Source organism: Solanum verrucosum, unplaced genomic scaffold (assembly GCF_900185275.1).
Source record: "Solanum verrucosum unplaced genomic scaffold, falcon-dt-bn FXZP01000239.1, whole genome shotgun sequence".
Lineage (NCBI taxonomy): Eukaryota > Viridiplantae > Streptophyta > Magnoliopsida > Solanales > Solanaceae > Solanum > Solanum verrucosum.
In genome coordinates, this window is record NW_026020009.1 from 1,114,695 (window position 1) to 1,129,450 (window position 14,756).

General features: G+C 36.1%; 2 pseudogenes; both read left to right on the forward strand.

The window, feature by feature from the left end:
* The window catches only part of LOC125819813 (FBD-associated F-box protein At5g22730-like), a 28,928-nt pseudogene extending 15,059 nt beyond the window's left edge, over positions 1-13,869 (forward strand).
* On the forward strand, positions 5,818-5,878 carry LOC125819852 (U6atac minor spliceosomal RNA; annotated as a pseudogene).
* Positions 13,870-14,756: the final 887 nt, after the last annotated feature.

The following is a 14,756-nucleotide window of genomic DNA, read 5'->3' on the forward strand; positions in this document are numbered from 1 at the left end:
ATGCCTCAGTTTATGAATGCATCATTATCAGATTAATTGTTGCATTCTCAGTTTGCATGTTCAGTTTCGAGCTATCCAGTATTTACAGAAACTCAGTCATAATGTGTTAACCACTAATCTATTGGGAGTAGCATAATACCGAGTTGGACTAGGGTTTCAGCGTACCCATATATTCCCAGAACTACGAGCCACGTAGGTGTAAGTCCCCTATGTGGGCAACATTAATTTAGTGATCATGCCAGTCATGCCTCTATACCTTTGGCCGGGTATATTGGGTCCTCTCGATGGGGCGTATACATCGGACTCCACATTTAGCTCATGTGGTTTTATGTCGGTTATTAGTAGCTCCCACAGTTCAGTCAGACTCTATTACATTGACCACATTTACAGTTCATTCAGTATTTAGTCAGCATGTTATAAATTGGTCATTGCATTCAATTAGCTCAGTATTCAGTATCTATATCATGTTCAGATTATTTCATTGCTTTATTGCTTTATTCAGTTATATGTTCTTTCAGCTTTACTCTATCCTGCCTGCTCAGTACCTTTCAAGTACTGACGCATACGTGCGCTACATCTTCTCGTGATGTAGGTTCAGGTTCTCATTATCCAGATCACGCTTAGATCGGTTCTCGATCTTCAGTTCAGCAGCATCAGTGGTGAGTCCTCATTTTTCAAGGACTAGTGACATGTTTATCTTTATCGCTTTTAGTCTTTAGTTTCAGTTTTGCTAGATCTAGTTGGGGCATGTCCCAACATTTCTAGTCAGTTTAGAGGCTTATTTCAGACATAGTTAGATTCAGCTTAGTATTTTGAATTTGATATTTCTTTTGTATTAAACTATCAGATTTGATATATCTCAGTTATAGTATATAGGTATTCCCCAACTTTTCAGATTTATTTATGAATTAGCTTTCGCATCAGTTTATTATCTTTAGGTATGCACATGATCATGCCAACAGGGTTAGCTTGGGATCACTTGTGGTCTTAGGTCCCGTGTCCGTGTCTCGGGGGTAGCTCGGGGCGTGACAATGAAAGCTGCAGGTGCATTGGTTAAATCGAACGACATGACCAGAAACTCATAATGACCACAACGGGTCCTGAAAGCTATCTTTGGAATATCACATTCCCTTACTCTTAACTGATGGTAGCCAAATCTGAGGTCTATCTGAGAGAAACAAGTGACACCCTGAGGTTGATCAAATAGATCATCAATTCTTGGAAGATGATACTTATTCTTGATGGTAACTTTGTTCAACGGACGGTAATCTATACACATCCTAAGGAACTGTCCTTCTTTCTCACAAACAAGACCGGAGATCCCCAAGGTGAGACAATTGGTCGAATAAAACCCTTCTCTAGGAGATCTTTCAACTACTACTTCAACTGTTTTAACTATGCTGGTGCCATTCTATATGACATAGTAGATATAGGACGAGTATCTGGAAGAATGACTGTTTCGAAGTCTATTTCTCTCTCAGGAGGGACTCCGGAAAGATCATCTAGAAAGAATTTTGGAAACTCTTTTACTACTAAAACTGACTGAATGATAGGTATCTCAACACTAGAGTCATTAACTCGGAATAAGTGATAGACACATCTCTTGGAAACTAACTTTCTTGTGTTAAGGTACCAAATAAAATGACCCTTAGGCACTGCTGAACTGCTTTTCCACTATATAATTGGCTCATTAGGAATCTGGAACTTGACAACTCGAGTTCTACAATCAATTGAGGCATAACATGCATGAAGTAAGTCCATACCAAGAATGACATCAAAATCTATCATTTCTAACTCAACTAAATCAGCAATGGTGTTCCTGTGATTGACAGAATCAGCACAATCACGATAGACACTTTCTGCTAGAATAGACTCACCAATAGGTGTAAAAATACTGAAGGGTTCACTAAGTTGCTTAGGAAGAATATTAAAATTCATCGCTACATACGGAGTTACAAAGTATAAATTCGCTCCTGGATCTAGCAAAACATAAACATTAAATTTAATGACTTAGATCATACTAGTGACAACATCTGGCGAATCCCCTTGCTCTTGGCCACTAGTGATAACATACAAATGGCTTTCTCCTCAGCCTACCCCTGAATTAGCTCTTCTAGATGCAGCTATAATGGTGGAGCAACTCATGAAGATTGGGCTCTATTGCCCTGATTCCTATTACCTTGGCAGTTCTTAGGGAACTCTTTCATGAAGTAACTCTCTTGTCCACACTTGAAACAACCTGTGGAGCCAGCACGACAACATCGCTGAGTGGTTCCTACCACACATAGCACATGCAGGAGGGTCACTACCTCCTTGTGCCATACTACCCTGAGAATAAGCAGGTTTAACTCTGTAATTCTGATTAATGTACACACTCTTGTTCTTTGGTGCAGGTGTACTAGAGATGATGTAGCATGTCCTTTCTACTTATGTTGGAAAGAAGACCGGTTCACATTACTCTTTTGGTGCCTGGATTCATTCCCTGATGCCTTAGCCCTCTTATTCTTAAACTCTTCTCTATTCCTTAGCTTGTCCTCCTCAAATTGTTGCACATGTATCATCAGCCATACTATGCCTATGTCACCTATCAACATAGATGTCTTGCCTTCCTATCTTGATAGGCGAGATAACCCAAAAAGGAATAAACTCTTCCTACTTCTCATGTCAGCAACAATCTATTTGCTTCTCTTAGCTCACGGAGAAAAGAAACACTCCATGAAAGCACTCTAAAAAATAGTCCAACTCACGATCGGCTATGTGCAAGCACGAGTTAGAAAGAAACTGTATAGAGATGAACTCTATCGCACTAAATGAGTATGAAAGAAGTGAAGGAATTACCCAAATGTTACAGCCTCCTAATTATAGATGTGGCGTACTTCACACAGATAACTAGGACTCTATAAACACAGATTTATAGACTCCCTAGGAATTTTGAAATTTGTGATCTGATACCAATTTTGTCATGCCCCGAGCCTACACCCTGGCAGGACTGAGACTCGAGAACCATTGCTGGCCCCAAGCGAACCCTTGGCCTGCCTTACTTACTCAGCGGAAGACTTAAAGCATTAAGAAAAGAATTCAAATGCTAAATAACTCGAGTGTCAAAAACTGAACTCATAATGTTTTAAAAATAAACATTTAACTTAGCCAAAGTGGCAACTCAAATCTGAACATAAGCCAATAGCAAGATAATGGCAAATGAACTAACTAATTGTCTATCTACAAAGCCTCTAAACAACTTAGATGGATGTCAGGAGAAGACCCACGACATCCTAATGAACTAAAATGATAAAGTAATAAAAAGGGGGATCTTTCGGAAGCAAGGAGGCTCACCAACAACTCTGGAGCTCAACTAGAATCAACGATTTGCGGATACTGATTCAGGTTACCTGTTACTGCATCATAAGAAGATGCATGCCAAATGGCATCAGTATATTTAATGTACGAGTATGCGAGGTAAATTCTAAAACAAGACATAAGCTTGAAAGGAACTGAAGAAACAAACCTGGTCTCAACTGAACTGAACTTATTTCAATATAAAGTAGTATAAATAAGTGTAGTATAAAGAAAAGTTTTAAAACATGGTTTTCAACTCTATGTAATTAAAAGTACAATAATAACTCTGTATGTATGCAAAGATACAATATTTCTGATGTATATAAAAATACAAAATACTGCTATGGAAGTTTCTCTAACCGTCAACTATCACTTAAGAGCTATCATGATGATACAATATTTTGTCTCACGCTGCCAGGGCCGTCCTATACCCTGCCATGAGTATAGAACCTGAACTACTAAGTGGATCCACTAGTCTATGCTAAAAAGCACTAAGGAATCATCTAAAAAGTATGACGCTTTTCTACCCATGGTGGCTACATGGTTTATGGGGGCTGTAAGTTGTCTGAACTCTCCCCCATATCAGTGCTCAATACTATTCCCAAAATATGATAGTAGCTCTTATGTTTTAAGAACATACTTCTTTCTGTGATTTGAGATAATTGCTCAAAACTTAGCTCAAAGGATATCTTGAAAATCAAAGTTTCCGCTCTTGCTTATTCATGAAAGCGCTTACTCTTTAACTGAAAACTAGCTCAAAGTGCCTTTGGAAAGCTCAGTTTCCTTTCTTATTTAAATGCGAAAACATTTGCTCTTACTGAAAACTATCTCAAAGGCACATTGGAAATCAACGTTTCATTTTCTTGTTTAAATGTGAAAACATTTTAAACCCTTAGGGAATACATAGTGCCCATGTACTTTTGAAGAAATGAACTTCAATATTTCCTCTTTACTCTTTACTCAAGTTGAACTTAAGTCTTAAAACAAAGTTAAAACGTTTGTAAAAGACTTTTGAAAAACTCTATGAACTTCTCTTGACTTGACTCTTAGCTTCTCTTGACTTGACTCTTAACTTTCCTTGAATTGAATGATGGATTCAAGGAATTTGATTTGTGAATGGAAAGATCTCATGATGTTTAGGAGTGTTTTTAGATATTTAAACATGAGAAAAGATAAATAAATCATTGTCTGGAAGCAAATCCGCGACGCGGAGATGCATTTAATTATTTGTTCGCGAAATAACTTTTGAGGAAAAATGGTGAGTGACCTCTCTTCGACGCGAGGATGATTTTTCCAATCCTGACAAACAGGTCCGCGGCAACCAGATTTGCTTGACTTGTTCCTTCTTCATTTTCTAACCCAAATTCGCCTAAACTTGGTTCTTTTTCTCAAATTCACTTTAGATTCAGATACCCATCAGATGTACACAAGAATCTAATGAAAGACAACTTTAAAATTGACCTTAAACTCTCAAGAATTCCTCAATCTCATCCCAAATTGAAGAACGAAAGCAATTCAAGAATATAACTCAAGAACATCAAAGACTCAATCTTTTAGGAAGAAAATCATACTAAAATAAACATGTTTGGTGTGTGGGTGAACGAACCCAATGCTATGTGAACTCACATTCCTCTTAGGGATCAACCCTTGGCGAAATCCTCAAGCAAAACTTCAAGAACTTGGAGATTCCTTACTTTTTCTCCTCTTCTTTTCTCTTCTCTCAAAACCCTAACTTGGTTTTCAAAAGCGTAAACTGAATCCAATCAGTTTAGACCCCAAATTAATTACCAAAAATGAAAATAATTAATTGGGGTAAGAAAAAGACCAAAATCCGGTTTTGACTTTGCCTAACTTGACAACCCAACTTCAAAAGACCTATCTCCCTCATAAGAACTCAAAATCGCACAAACTTGGTGTTGTTGGAAGGATAATTCAAAGATATTTCCTACGGTATCCGGTTTCACACCTAACTCGTCCAGAGTTACGAGTTATGGTCGTTTGAAGTTGACCCAAAACTGAAACTTAACATAATTTAACCAATTTTCCAGATGTTCATTCTTTCCAAAAATGACTCTTTCTAATTCTAGTTCTTTCTAGTTACGCGGTGTTACATCAAGGTTATGCCATTTTGTAGTCTTACACGTAGTTTTGACGCAATAAAGCTCCATCAATTCTTGAAGTTCTTACTTGAGCATGCAATAAAGCCCGATAAATTTGTTAATGTACTAGAGCATAAGGCCTACAACTGTTGTTCTACTAATACCCCAAATCTAATGAATGATTTGTTAGCTTTTCCAACAAGTGCAATTATTTTCTTTTGGACCAAGTAGTCATAATGTTTTCTATTCCTAGTTTGTTTATTTTATTTTTGTTGTCATTTTCTATTGTTTTAATAAGGATAACTTGTTATGAAAATTAATTGTTTTGTTCCAGCCATCAATTAGAACAAAAAACAGTTGATCATCCCTTTACCTATGGTTTGTGCTCGTAAAAAGGAGAGCTAGTTTTCATCTCCCTCTACAAGGATGAAATCAAATTTTTTGGGAGTGGACTAGCTAGCTGGGCAGCCTACATTGATTATCACTCTTGCTAGTTGGGCTAGAAGTTGACAAGATTACTAGATATTGTGGTTACTTGGGTTGGGAGCCTGACTTTTGTTTCTTGGGTTTGGATTTGTGGTGCCTTTGTCTCTCGTAGACTTAGTTACTCTTTATACCTGTCAGGCTTACGGGGGTCTATTTCAGTTTCATTTAAACATCTTCATGACTATACATTCTAAGCTTATAAGGGTCCAGTTAAGTTAAGTCTAGATGTACTTAGATTAACTTTCAATATGCTCGTCTGCTTTCATTCATATCTGTTTTCACCTCCGATATGTTACCATAGTATTCGTTCTTTCTCAACCGACTTGGGATTAGGGTTATTCAGGATAGATACTTTTTGTGATTCCTTGTGAGGGGACGTTGATTCACGGTGGTTTATTATTGATTGATCTGATATTCGACATCCATGTGGGAGTCAACACAACTCAAGACACTATTTCTAGGTGGATCAATTTTAAGTGGTCTGTCTAGATGGGCGGCTTTGATATTTTGAGACCCTTTTTTTTGAGTCGACACGCCCCCATGTCAGTCTTGCTAGTTGGACTGGGAATGGACTAGCTGGCTCGGTGACCTAGATTGATTATCACTCTTGCTAGCTGGGATGGAAGTTGACTGGATTAGTAGATATTGTGGTTACTTTGGTTGGGATCTTGGATTTTGTTTGTTGGGTTAGTATTTGTGGTGCCTTTCTCTCTTATAGATTTAGTTATTCTTTATACCTATCGGGCTTACAGGGTCTATTTGATTTTCATTTAAACATGTGCATGAGTGTATGCTCTGTGCTTGTAGGGGTAAGTTAGGTTTAGCTTAGGTGTACTTAGATTTTTTTTCGGTATGCTTGTATGCTTTCTTTCATATCCGCTTTGACCTCTCTCTATTTCTAAATTCTATCTTTTCATATTGTTTTTACCTTTCTTGCTCAGTCGACACGTGATGTCTACCAAGTACCTAGTTTCCATACTGATGCTACAATCATAATTTGTTTTGTCACGCATATGCGGTGATTGTTTGTGCATTTAGAAGAATTAGGGATTTGGCGATTAGTGTGAGAACTTCAAGTCTTGCATCATCTTATCTCATTCTGTACTTATTTAGCTAGTATTTCTTCTTTTTGAACAAGCTTTGTTTTTGTTCACTCTGTACTTTTGATTTCTAGGTTATGGGAGGGACCTTGTGTATATTATTACATTTTTTCTCCCGCTTTAGTTTTGTTTGGTGGTTTAGTTTGATTTCTATTTAGTTGTACTCTTATACTCATTGTTTGCTATTCTAGGTTACACATTAGTTTCCCTACTTGAGGGTTATAGTATATGCTCTTATCACCCGAGGAATCCGGTCATGAAAAGCTAGTATTAGAGCCCTAGATTTGGCTGTCTCACTTGTACAGAGCTAATACAGATTAGAGATTTCTAGATCGGTGTGGAGACATATGTATCCTATCTTTAGGAGGCTATAGGGTGTCTTTACGAATTTATCCTCTTTTGTATCGCTTTCGTGCAGTGTGTGTGTAGTTGGTTTCTTGAAATCTCACTTGCTTCATTCTTTTCATAGGATGGCTTAAACACGCAATACGACAGATCGATGAAGGGGTCGACCTCTACTGTCGACCAGTAGTGCAGCACTAGCCCTGAAGAGAGAGAGGTGTGGAGCCATCATCTGATCCCCTAGTAGTTTAAGTTCCATTTCAATTAGCGGGGTCGAGGCCATCTCAGCCGTCACCTGGACCCTTTATGGCACCGTACCTTCAGGCAACCATTGTACAACTTCTGATTGATCTTGGGGCAAGAAGCAGGCTCGAGCTGCAGTTGCACTAGCACCACATGATCAACCTACAACTGAGGCACATTAGGATCAAGTATCACCTAGAGGTGCCCAACCTGTGAATGTGATTGAAGCTATACCTTTAAAGAACAAGATGCTTAGAGTGTTTCTCATACTCTAACCTCGAAGATTTTTTAAGGGTGTGGGTGGGGACACCCATAAGTTTCTTACAACTTGCCATTAGCGACATCATATTTTAGGTCTAGTGGAGTCGAGAGGAGCTGAATTCAAGACGTATCTGTTAGATGGGTCAGTTATTAAGTCCTGGCATACCTTCGTTTAGACTTGTTTAGTTAGGTCTCCTCTTTTCACTTGGACCAAGTTTTCTGAGGTTTTTTTTAGCTTGCCTCATCCCTCGCAACTTTAATGATCGCCTCAAGATCAGTCTAAAAGGTTAGAGCAGTGCGCCCATGAGTGCGTCAAAGTATGACGCGAGGTTCCACAAGTTGTTCGACCATACTACTATGATTCTACCTACTAACAAGAAAAGAGTTTAATGCTTTCTTTCTGGGTTATGGCTTCAGCGGATGGAGACATAGTCTATAGTTTCTATGGGTCATTTATTTCTCGATGTTGTTGATCACGGCCACATTATTGAGTAGCTTAGTCGTGAGCCCAAAGGCGGCAATGAAAAAAGGTCTACAATGATGCCTAAATCTTGAAGTTGTTGCTTGATTCAGAGAAGTTGGGTATAACACGAGGCAACTACAACGTATTATGCTTCAACCATAGACAAGGTGATTGAATTCTGTTTCCTAGTTCCTCATAATACTAAGCATGGCCCTAAGAAGTGAGCCATTTTAGATGTTCTTTTTCTACCTACTAAGTAGACTGCGTAGTAAACAAATGTTAATCTGGCCAGATCAAATGAATCATTTGTAGGATAGCAGAGAGCCAGGCTCAACATTCGTTTGAGATATGACAAAATCCTTTTGATAGACTTCAGATGGGATTTCTTTGGACATGATTGGAAGCATGCACAGATTCCAACACTAAATACAATGTTAGGTCTGTTAGCCATTACGTACAATAGAGATCCGATCATTCCTATATACTTTGTGTCATGTACCATGATCAGATTCATCTTTATCAAGCTTCGTTGTTGTTGTAATTGGAGTGTTATTATTGTTTGATTCATTCATGTTGAACTTCTTTAGTAAAGCTTTTATGTACTTCTACTGATGAGTTGAACTGCTAGATGAGGACTGTTTGATTTGAAGACCCAAGAAGAAGTTGAGCTCTCCCATCATGCTCATTTAAAATTCGTTGCTTATAAATTATGCAAAGTCAGTCCGATCTTTTGAATATTTTCCTCAAATATAATGTCGTCTAGATACACTCGAACTATGAACATATTAGAGCCCCGATTTCGAAGAACAGTGTATTGTCAATCTTGCCTCTTGAATACATATGTGCAAGTAATCAGGTTGATAGGTGATTACACCATGCTCTTGGGGATTGTTTTAATCCATACAAGGCTTGTCCTGTTTGTACACGTTTTCAGGATGGTAACAATTTTCAAATACGGGGATTTGTTTGAAAAATTAAAGAAACTTTGACCATCTAAAAAGAACTGGGTTCTTTTTGAATTTTCAGAGAAAAATGCAATACAATAAAATAGAGATTTTATCGTGGAACACCTCCTTACTCAAGGGAGTAAAATAAACGATCTACCCTCGTAGCATTTTAAACCAAACTTCCCTAACTTCAAAGAGCAACTTTAGAATACAACTCTACAATAAAAAAGACTAACTCTAGTAAATCACCTAAATAGCTCACTCTAATTGTTCAACAATTAACTATAATCATATACTCTACTCTCCAAGAAGCCAAACTCACTTTTTGTTACAAAACCTCCCAAATTCTCTTTCACTCTTAGTACAATTATCTCAAAACAATAATTCCAAGATGAAACAATCCAAACTAAGCCTCTTGAAAGAAAAACCTAGTTGTAGTTCTTCTTTCATCTGTCGTATACTCTTTAGCGTTGCACTGCTTTCGCCAGTAAATTCTCTCAATTTATGAATTTCAAAAGAAGTTTTTCTCTTTATCAAAGATCCTTTTATAAGGGCGGATTTAACCCTAATTGATCCTACAAAGAAAGTAATTGTTTTCCAAAAACTTTTTTCCTTTTCGTAATAGGAGTCTTCTTCACTAATTTGCCTTTATTAGGTGTATTTGTCTTCGACGCGTTATTTCTTCTTTCCTGCTCTTTTATCTTTTTTCTGGTACAAGCTTGTGAACCTGGTTCACTTTGTCTTTGTCAAAACTTTACTAAGAATATTGTCATGTCATCATTAACTTATTTCTCCTCTGAGAACTCAATTTCTTGAGTATCTATCAACATATATAGAGATTAGTTAGAGAACTCGTTATCTTGACCATGGTTCTTTTTTAATGGAATGTTGTAAAATTTCAATTATATAATCATTAAGCAAAATCAATAGAAATTATTTGCGTAATGGAAATCAATTCCTACTAATTGCTACTCCTCTCAAATAAAAATGCAATGTGGAGACGTGAATAACATCTCATTTAACATAACGTTGTCGTCATGATGATGCATGTGAGTTTGTCACGTCTCTCTTTATCTTTAATGGATTCAAATATAATTAAAAATTATAAAAAGGAAAATAATAATTTTAAATGGATTAAAAGGGAAAATAGGTGTGAAAAATTGAAACAAAGGGACTATATCTTTTTCAAATGTGTAAGAAGTAAATTATTAGATCAATGATGATTTAGCATGACATCAGAAACCTATTTAGGATAAATAATCAACTAAGCACCATTAATGACATAATTATCTTGAATGTTTAGATCTCATTAATTAATTAATTTATATATATTCTTTCTATGATCTGACCAAAAGTATAAAAAAATTAAATGGTCAACTCCATGGCCACTATATAAATAGTGTGACATTAGCCCTTTCATGAAAATATACATACATTCAACAACATCAAAACAAAACAATCAAGATTTTGAAAGGGCAACCAAAGTCTACATTTTGTATGTATCCTTTATGCTAATTTCATTTCTTAAATTTTGTGTTAGAATTTTGATGAATAATTTTGTTTACTAAATACAGGACTTGTAAACTTTAAGTTTAAATGTCTTATTGCTCTTTTTAATGGTTTAAAATCGCAGCAAAGTGTAATTATATAGTATTACATGGCATAATCTTAGTAGCATTGACTACTAAATTTTAACTTTTTTTGGTGAGATCATTCAATTCCTCACCTTAAAAAAGGGTGTCATGTAATATAACTTTGTTAGTTGGACATTAAAGAAAGAATCAACAACAAAAAAGAAACACAAATTGTCTATAGCAATTATAGTTACAGGTAAACTTACTCTCGGTATTGATGTATGATAATTTCCACCCCTTCTTAGCCCTGTGTTGTTTCTCAAGAAAAGAAAAGTATCATGACTTTTTATGTTTTAAAAGGTCTGAAAGGAAAATGTAGAGTTGTGACTTTTCTGAAAGATAGTGACTTTTGGGAAAGGTTGTGAGTATTCTGAAGGATTGTGGGTTTTCCAAGGGGTTGTGACTTTTCCAATAAAGAACAATAAGCACGTGTTTACGCTATTGTTTGTTGTTTATAAATATATGTGTTTCCTCTTATTTTTTAACAACAAAATTTCTGACATTCTTCTTATTCTTCACAAACAAATTCTAGTGTACTTATTTGCCATTGAGTGGTTAGCTGACGTTGTAATTACAGGTAGCAATAGTAATACGATTTGAACAACATAAGCAACCAAGACAAATTCTCTGGCACCTAAGAAAGTCTTCTTATCCAAAATTTACCTCAAGAAAAACCGAGAGTTGAGACAAAATGTGAAGAAATTGATAGAATTAGTAAGATACCTTATGCTCTTATTGTCCATAACAAACACATTTAGAACATCTTCTCTCTCTAAAGATTGGCAATACTTCTGGACTTCTATCAACAACATTGTTTATGACACTGAGGAGTATGGTCATTTAGATAGCTCAGCAGTGCACAAATTCATTTCCTTCACAGATAATGTACTACCTCTGCATAGCCATTAAAATGTTCAGTCTAAACTTTGTGTTCAGATATGATGATGGTCTGTCATATTTTCCCATAATTGACAAGTGGCTTGAATTTTTAGTGAATAAGAAAGTGGAGGATTTAGGCCTTAATATACGTTATAGAATTGTTTATCCGACTGTGCATGACCAACCCTATAGCTGGCCAGAAGTTCTGTAGTAGTTCATAGATTATAAAACTTAAATGTAATAATTGCACAATTTGAGAAGATTGCGTACTAAATTAATCATCTCTGAAGAATTTAACGCTGAAAAGTTTGTTTATCCAGGATGAATACATTAAACAAATAATGTCAAATTATCCTCAGTTGGAATCATTAAATCTAATTGGATTTTATGGTTTTAATCGTTCTTACAAAATCCATAGATTAAAACCAAAAAATCTATATAGATTCAAAGATTCCAATTAAGGGCAATTTGACGTTATTTGTTTAACGTGTTCATCCCGAATTAACAAACTTTCCAACGTTAAACTCTTCAGAGATGTCTAATTTAGTAGGCATTCTTCTAATGTTCTACAATTAATGCAGTTGAGTTTTATAATCGATGAACTACTACAGATAACTTCTGGCAAGCCATAGGGTTGGTCATGATGCCCAGTCGGATAAGCAATCCTATAACATATATTTAGGCGTAAATCCTCCAGTTTCTTATTCATAACAAATTCAATCCACTTGTCAATTGCGGGAATATAAGAAACACCATCATCACGTTTGAACATAAAGTTTAAACTAAACTTTTTAATAGTAGAACAACTAAGGAGAGGCAGTACATTATCCGTTAAGGAAATGAATTTGTGCAATGTCTTGATTAATAATGTCTGCAATTGATTCATCACGATCATCTAGACAGGGATCTGTATTCACTCAAAGATGATACATGTTGCTTTGAAATTGTTTCTCCATATGTTGAACATTTAATGATTTCTTGGGTTTTAATCATATGAAAATTAAGTTGTGGGACTTCTCATTTTTGAACAAGACAAATCTTGATCTCTACTGTGATGAGTTAGATGAAACGAATAAAGACATAGAGAAAGATCTTTTGGCAAGCGTTCCTTGTGCTAATGAGCTAATATTGTCATCCTGGTTTACCAAGGCCAATTATCAGTCCCAAATGTATTCAGTCTTTTTGTATTGATTGTGAATTAAACTCTTGTTTTCTACCTATCAACTTGATTGTACAATGGGGGTCACGATTTTTTAAATTAACCTAATTAATTATCTATTGATTCACTTCCCTTTAATTAACTCATATAGTTTTAATTTAGTACGTGAGGTTAAATATTAGTTCCTTTTATTTGTCTAAGCAATAAGGTGTTACAAGAATGGGAAATCACTGTTGGTTTAGTTTGTAAGGCCTGTAAATCAATGTTCTTAACTTTATTCTGCCTTATTCTTCTATTCAGGTGATTTCTAGTTTGATGTTGGAAGAGAAAGACATCTTCTTACTGTTGCTGGAATGCAGATGGTTGACAATATGTTCTTGTATTTCAAAACTTTCCTTCCCCTAGACAACTTCTTAAGGTCGACTCGTAATTTGGAAAACATAATGATATTTCCTGATATGTCAGTATGTTTTCAATTCACAGTATCTTTATGTCAAATATATATTGATCCCTTACAGCGTCAAAGATTTCAATTTCATTACTATAGTTATTAAACTTACCACCTAACCCGATTTTTCCTTGTTCTCTATTGTAGTACCATGCTTTTTTTTAAAGGGGAAGACATTGATTTGTTGGAAGACATGTACATATTCAAAGTTTCCATACAAAATTTGAAGAATGTCAATGTTATGCCATTTTGTAGTCGTACGCGTAGTTTTGATGCAATAAAGCTCAATCAATTCTTGTAGTTCTTACTTGAGAATGCAATAAATTCTGAGAAGCTTGTTATAGTACCAGAGCATAAGGATTGAAATAGTTGTTCTACTAATACCTCAAATTTAATTAAGCATTTCTTAGCTTTTCCAACAAGTGCAATTATTTCCTTCGGACCAATTAGTCTTAAAGTCTTCTATTCCTAGTTTGTTTCTCTTGTTTTTTGTTGACATTTTTTTGTTTTAATGAGGATAACTTGTTATGAAAATTAAATTATGTTCCCGCCATTAATTAGAACAAAAAATAGTTGATCGTCCCTTAACCTATGGTCTGTGGTCGTAAAAAGGAGAACTAGTTTGCATCTCCTTCTACAAGTATGGAATCAACCTTCTTGGGAGTGGACTAGCTGGCTGGGCGGCCTAGATTAATTATCACTCTTTCTAGTTGGGCTGGAAGTTGACTGGATTACTAGATATTATGGTTACTTGGGTTGGGAGCCTGACTTTTGTTTCTTGGGTTTGGATTTGTGGTCCCTTTCTCTCTTGTAGACTTAATTACTCTTTATACATGTCGGGTTTACGAGGTCCGTTTGAGTTTCATTTTAACATGTGCACGAGTGCACATTCTAGCTTTATAGGGGTTCAGTTAGGTTTAGCCTAGATGTAGTTATATTAATTTTTGATATGCTCGTATGATTTCTTTCATATCCGTTTTGACCTCCGATGTGTTACTATAGGTTTCGTTCTTTCTCGGGCGACTTGGGATTAGGGTTATTCAAGCTGGATACTTCCTGTGATTCCTAGTGAGGGAACGTTAATCCATGGTGGCATAGTATTGATTGATCTTATATTCGACATCTTTTTGGGAGTCAACACCACTCGAGACACTCTTTCTACTTGGATGGCTTTGAAGTGGTCTGTCTAGATGGGTGGTTTTGATATTTTGAATCCCTTTGTGGAGTCAACATGCCCCATGTCAGTCTTGCTAGTTGGGCTAGGAGTGGACTAGCTGGATGGGAGATCTAGATTGATTATCAGTTTTGCTAGCTCGGCTGGAAGTTGATTGGATTACTAGATATTGTGGTTACTTGGGT